The sequence below is a fragment of the Cupressus sempervirens genome, chromosome 10 (assembly GCF_028749045.1).
Source record: "Cupressus sempervirens isolate cs-2001-9-10 chromosome 10, ASM2874904v1, whole genome shotgun sequence".
Lineage (NCBI taxonomy): Eukaryota > Viridiplantae > Streptophyta > Pinopsida > Cupressales > Cupressaceae > Cupressus > Cupressus sempervirens.
The window spans coordinates 198,411,948-198,419,284 of NC_143127.1; the positions used below are offsets into that span (position 1 = coordinate 198,411,948).

General features: G+C 35.3%; 1 pseudogene; it reads left to right on the forward strand.

The window, feature by feature from the left end:
- The window catches only part of LOC149533319 (uncharacterized), a 78,817-nt pseudogene extending 72,217 nt beyond the window's left edge, over positions 1 to 6,600 (forward strand).
- The last annotated feature ends 737 nt before the right edge of the window (positions 6,601 to 7,337 follow it).

The following is a 7,337-nucleotide window of genomic DNA, read 5'->3' on the forward strand; positions in this document are numbered from 1 at the left end:
CTTTCTCATTCTTGGGGATTACATGTCTTTCCAATTCTCACCAACCTAGGGTCATCTTTTGTGCCTAGATTATAGGAGTGACATTCTTTGATTCCTTTTTCTTTGATGGTCCTTTTACTACATGCTTATTCATCTCAATGAAAGATATGTTCCAACTCTACCATCCCCTTAGGAATAGTATTAGTTTGCAAATTTATGATCCCATCTTCATCTTCTTGTTCATCATCTTTAGGTTTATCATCCAGTGTATCATCAATTTCTTGTCCTTGGAACAAACCAATGCACATAATGAACTCAAGGATATGTTGATCATCATGGAAGACCTGGAAGTTAGTAATGCTCTCCAGAATAGATGGGGTAGTAACAAGTTCAACTAAAAACCTTTTGAGTTTCATTCTTTCAATAGGTTGTAATACACTGGCTAATATCACAAGGGCATCTACTACCATATTTCTTCTTCTAGGAGTAGACCTTATGTTTAGGGCTTCAAAATCTTCCATCAAGTCCCAAACTCTTTTTCAGTAAGCAAGTAATCTTTTTTCATTGCAAGAGTATATTGATTTAACTTGTCAGATCACCAACTAAGAGTCTCCTTCAACTATTAGAGCTTTAACATCATTTTCTAATGCAAAGAGAAGTCTGTGGATCAAGGCTTCATATTCTGCAACATTTTTAGTACACCTAAATTGTAAATGATATGCAACATAAAAAGACCTTCCTTTGGGATTGATTAGTTCAATACCTACATCAACTCCTAACTTGCATTTAGATTCATCAAACTTGAGTGTTCATATTGGTTTTTCTTTTGACTTCCTAGACTTGTGTTTATTTTTCTAAACCTTTTCTTTCACTTAGACTTTAAAAGATTGTTTATTTGAGACTCATTCCATTCTTTCACATGTTGGACTTGATGAGTTATTGTTTTTTACCTTTGATATAGGGAATGTCTATTTTCTTTTGTTCATCTTGAATTTCCCCAATCAACTCTATAATTTTATCAATTTTTGGTTTAGGTTGAATAGCCACCATGGTCCAGCCATGACCTTTCACAAAGCATCTTCTTCTTATAAATTTAATCATCCCTAGTGGAGGAAAAGATAAAACTCCACCGTCTAAAGACGTGTCACTATATGACACATTTAGATCTTCTTTTTTCTCTTCATTATTCATGACTTTAGACATGTACATTGGACTTGAATTTCCTTTTGGTATTTCACTTGGGGTTTGACCATTTTTCAAGTGCATTATCTGAGTTAATACCTAAGTAATCGCTTCTTGACAATGTGAGTGCTCAAATTCTAAATGACTCACTTTATGCAAACTACAAAATCCTAGAAGGAGCAAGATGTTTGGGTCTACTTCTTCCCCTAAGTACTGCAAATTTATAACCATGCTATTTATAAATTGAGTCATGATCTCTTTCCATAGGGTAGGGTTTAGTGATTCTTCATTCAAATTATCTAATTTTTTAACTAAAGTTATGTCAAGAGCCATTACCTTGTAGGAGCCTAAGTCTAATTGAAGAAATGCTACTTCATTCAAAGCATTGCACTCTGTGATCATTGTCTTTAGTTTTGGTTCAATGTCTATATTGATCTGGTTATTCAATTCCTTCCATGGCAACTGTAATTGAGTGAAATTAGTTGAGAAACATCCTCTTAGGCACCGAGTCCATTCTCTACTCGGTAATAGGTTTTATGTTTTCAAAATCTCCACCACATGTATGTCAATGATATCTTGAATCCAAGGGTCTATAGTGGATTATATGTGAACATCTTTTAATACCCCAATAATCTTCACTTATATTTTGTCAAGTTGAATTACTATTCAATTCATGGGTTGTAAAGTGACTCCCAAATTTTTAGCTATCGAAATTAGGATGACATTACAAGAAGCTCTTAAAATCTATGAGACAATTGTGAAGGTTCGTTTTGAAAATTCTAACACTAAGCAAGAAAGGAGGCACTTTAGCTTTGTCTTTATACATCGTGGGCATAGCCTCAGAGGTGTTAACCTATTGTGATAATGTCTTCTAAGGGCCTATGGTAGGCATTGTATTTGTATGATCAAAAGTTTTAACTGTGCTTCTCTTTGACTACAGCAACTTTGTAGCATAGCAAACATGGATATATTGGCCTTTTTCTTTTTTAAATCTTCAACTACATTGTACTTTTTAGTTGACCAAGCAAGATTCTTCAATATTGTAGGTACATTTCCTTAGTTATGAAGTTGTTTTCCAACATAGGGTGCTTTTGTAGGTACAAGGTTATTATTTTATCTTGGATCTGAAGGTGTTGGCTACAATCCCAAAGGAATTCCATCAATCATGGGTCCTCTTCAATTTTGTAAGTTGTAAGTATCCTACTTGTCATTCTAAAAAGTGATCATTTTCATTGGTTGAAGGTCTAATTCTTGATTCAATGGAAAGAAAAATTCATCATTAACTTGTTCTTCCATTTCAGTATTATGTGGAGAATCATAAGATTCTAACAACAAAGTATTGAACTACATAAAGGGCTCATTAGTAGTGCATTGTGAATTCTTGTTTGCTTCGTGATTTCCATTAAAATATGTGTTGCCACCATTGGGTATGTTTTGACTGGTGTCAAGTTGATTGATTTCCACAAACTAAGCATTGTTATTGTTATCTATGGGGATATTTCTATTATTTGGACAGGTATTCCATTGTTAATTCTATCTTTGGAAATCATTGTTGCGATCTGGAGGGTTGAAATTATCCCATGCATAGTTATTTTCACTAAAATTCTTGTTGTACATTTGTTCTTTGGAAGTTGTTATTTTGCCCTTGTGACAACTTCAAATAGGTTAACTAATTACTTATCTGAGACATGTCTTTTTTATTTTATCTAGCTTGGTTGTGACATTATTCTCTACCTTAGCAAATGTTGCTACTAAATAGAAAGAAAATGGAAACCCTTTTCACAACCCTAATTTTCAAAAGAAATGATCCAAATTGATTAAACCCAAGAAGGTGTTCAATGCAAAAATGGATCAAGTGATGAAAAATAGGGAGAAAGAGAGGGGGTTATGTGTGATCTTTCTATTATGGGAGAGTACATTCTTAAATCTTGAAATAGATAAAAGACACTTACTAACCTTGAATCTAGAAAATGTTGATTTCTAATGTCTATATGAAGTTTCTAGAAAATCTACAACAAGTTTTAGAATGGAAATGGCAAGATGAAGAAAACCCAAAAATATTTTGTCATTCTAAAGGGAGGTTGACCTTGACCTTATTGGCAGGGCACAATCTTACCCCAAGGCACAATTGTACCACGAAAAGTCAACCTTGACTTGCACTACTTTGACCAAATTTATGTTCATGGATCTCACAAGTTTGACAAAAAGGGTATATGAATCTACTCTTTGATTTTTTGTTCCACACCTATATCTGCAAGAAAAATGGTTTTGTTTTTTCTATGGGGGGGTTTGCCTTAGTCAAACCCCAGTTTTGAATTAATCTTAAAATATAATTGAAATAGTATATATGCATAAACAATGTAAATGGAATTATTCACCTTGCTTATGTGGAAATCCTTGTGGAGGATTCAAATCCTTAAATCCACAAGTATGGATGCTCCAAATGTATGTAGAAATGTATGTAGGATGTCTCAAATCAATGTCATTATATCTTCAATAGAAATCTTGAATGTATCTTTACATAGAAGAAGACTTGGATGAATGTGGAAATCTTCAATAAGAGGGTTCCATAGAGATTGATTCCTTCAATGGCTAACAATGGATCTCCTTGATGAATTGGATGCTTGAACACTTGAATGCTTGAATGCTTGATAGATAGTAGACCGATCATGCACAGATTGTAGATAGTAGATGCACTCATGAAGTTATGGATAATAGATGGATGTCAAAATGAGGGAAGAAGGCTTCCTTATATAGAGATCTAGGGCACTAACTCCTAGAGAAGGCTAACATAGGAGCATTAAATCTCATTTAACCTTAACCCTTAGGAATATACCTAGATTAAATGTAATTTAAGAGCCTACCATTCTAAAACCTGAAACAACAGACCCAAAAGTGGGAAAAGAAACTTTCTAAAGCCCAAGATCCCAAAACTCTTAGAAATTGAAAATAGGACCTGGGGTCAGGGTTGAGGTCATCCTTGATGTAGGTTAGGGTTGAGATTGACCTTGACCTAGGAGGTTGTCCTTGACCCAGAGGCCAAAGTCCTCAGTTTCACAGAGCAGTTTATCATAAATAGGCTAGAGAATAGAGAAAGAGAAGCAAAACAGGGGGAAAACTACTAGATCCATGCAAAGACCCATTCAAGGTGCTTGACATGACCCCAAATCACTAACTCGGAGGGCTAAACACTCTTAACATGGAAGTGATTCCATTTTAAGATGATATAGCTACCTTATGTTCAAAGAAGGCAACTTTTGAAGGTTTGTATCCTAGGTAGCTTATTGCTAGAGTTGGCACAACTGGTGCTAATTGTAGTGCGATTGGAGTTAATAGAATGAATTTACTCGACATTACTAGTGCTCGAACAAGACATGTTGGTATTTTTGTACTAGCATGAGCTCGAACCATCATTCCTCCTCCATTTGGGTTAGCTTGCTTAGTGAAATTGATAGCTTCTTCAAAGACCTTGTCTATTGTAGCGATATTTGTAGTAGGAAATCTCCTTAGGAAGATAATAGTAAGTTGGTCCATAGTGTTTAGATAAATCTAAATTGCAGCCCCAACTAATATAGTGTAAGGTGTTTCCAACTTGTAGTATACCATGTGAAAGTGATGATTGAAATGTGAAATGGTCTCTGATGGATCCCTCTAAATAGATATGAATTGGTGGTATATCACAGCTAGATTGATGAATGTTTTGACTTGATCTAAGAACACATTTTCAAAAGATACTTAGTTTTGATTATACCCTAGGGGCCTATTCATGTACCAGTTGAATGCAACTTCTCCCAATGTATATGGGAACAAATGAATGATTGTGTTCTCTTGTTGAACCTATTTTCTATTGCATATTTATTTAAAAACCTTGATGTGATCCTCAATTGTCCGTGTTTCTCCATAGATGAACCTTGGGCAAAATTTCTCAGCGTTCTTGGGAAGATCATTGAGTGGACCTTGCAAGTTGATTGGTGAATCGATTATGTTTTCAAAGAAGGTTATTGGAGGATTAGGTGGTGTTGGTCTAATTTTTTACATTTGCAAAAATTATGAAAACTTTTTGAAACTCTGGTGAAAAATCATTTAGGTCTTTTGTTTTATGTAGATTAGGGTTTTCATTCCTCATATTTTTGAATATTTTAGGTTTCCCTAGTTGTGCCCTGTTTCATGCGCTATTAGATTCTATTAAACTATTAGGGTTTGTCCCTTAATGCAGCCCTAAAATTGTCCTAAGTTTGAAAACCTTAGTTTTCCTTTCTTTTTTTCGAAAAAGATTTGAAAAATGTTTAAGGTTTGTCCTTTATGGCCTTACGGTGTAAGCTTTCACATAAGAATGGGGTGCATTTTTCTTTTGTTCCTGTGGTTGTGTTTTATAGTGCAGCGTAGCAGTAGAAGAGACTTCATGTTCTATGAGGTTACATTTTTTGTTTTACGTAACAGTGAAAAGGTGTGTCAAGATGCCTCCTGATCATACATATGGTTTCATAAGTGAAAAAGCGTAAAGGTTTATTGCGGTTTGTGGATTCTTGCTACAGGGTTACGAGTCAGCAGTTTGAGCAGAAGGGCAAAGAGGTATTAAGGTATGATCTATGCATATATGCTTACCATATAAGTGTAAAGGTGTAAGACCTCAGAATAGCGTAAAGTCTAATTTGAAAGGGTGTAGGAAAGGTCTTACGGTTCTACAGGTAAAAGGATTTTGTAAGAGCGAAAGTGGGACTCAATTGTGTTTACGAGCATACGTTCTTCAGTTTGCGGACAACCGTAAAGCTCAATTTTAGAAGTAAAGGTGTTAAGTGGGACCTGTTGAATTTTCAGATGGGCCCCGGTGCCAGCGAATCAGATGAAAACATGAAATCCATGTCAGATGGGCCTAGCCTGCGTGTCATATGACTTGAAGTATGAATTTTGCATGTGCTCAAAATCAATGGCAATGTTATTTTAATTTCTTGAGATCAAATCTAGGTTGCTAATTTTTAAGAGGAGGCAGTTTTTCCATTACGCCCCTACATTTGCAAGGTAAGTGTAGCAGTGAAAGACTTTTATATCCCTGCTCTGTGCTTATGAGTTTAGTCATGGCACATAAGCGTAAAGTGGTAAATAGAGGAAGATGAAGGGCTTTGTGCATCTACGGGAAAGGGAAAGGGTGCCCGTGAGAACGTAAGGCATATCACAAAGGCCTCTGATGATACACTTGCCCGTATGGGCATAAATGAAATTTTCAAGGGTCCTAGGCTTACGATGACCCATAGGAACATAAAAGGAAATGTTCAGCGTAAGGACATGAGGCAATTTTCAAAAGTCTTCGGTCTTACGTTTCATAGGCAGCGTAAAGGCGTAAATGAAATTTTAAAGGGTCCCACATATACGCAACCTCCTAAGCATGTAAATGAATTCTTCAGGGTTCCCGATGATACGCTTGTGCCCATGAGATCATAAAGGAAGGTTTCACAATGAGAACATAAAGGGGTCCTGAGCCCGTATGGTCGTGAATGAATATTTCAAAGAGCTCAATCTTACGCTAAGGTTGTAAAGACATAAATCAAAGCCCAAGCATGAGAGAGTAAAGAAAATTTCATATGCTCACAATCTCACAGGAAATGAGAACATTATGGATAAAAGGAATTAATTAATTAATATTTTCAAAGGTCACAAGCAATCAGGATCTGACACATGGCGAAAATAGATTGAGGAAGACAAAAAAGTGAATATCAAATGAAAATTCAAAGGATCTTCAAACGCATCAAATGAAAAATTTCAAATTTTTAGAATTTTTATATAGTCCAAACTATATACTTTTTTAAAAATTTCATTTTAAATGTTCTAATTTATTCATGGAGGCATGTTTTTCAAATTGCCATATCAGGGGTGATTTTTATCAGAAATGGGCAGTGCAATATACCATTGGAATCAAGAGAGAGTGAACTCTTCATTTCTGCAGTCAATTTTTGTACAGGTATCAACCAGTGGTAGCTACAAGAGCTTTTCTATTTTTAGGGTCTCATGGTGAGATGTGAAAATTAAATGTTGCAGACAAAATTGCAACCAGATATAGAGACTTTTCATCATTCTTAACTTCTCCAGAAAGTTTCAAGATGATTTGTTGGTTTCTAAATGTAGTTGGGGCAGTTATGAATTTTGGTAATAGCAATATTTGAGTTTCATAGCAAAACAGG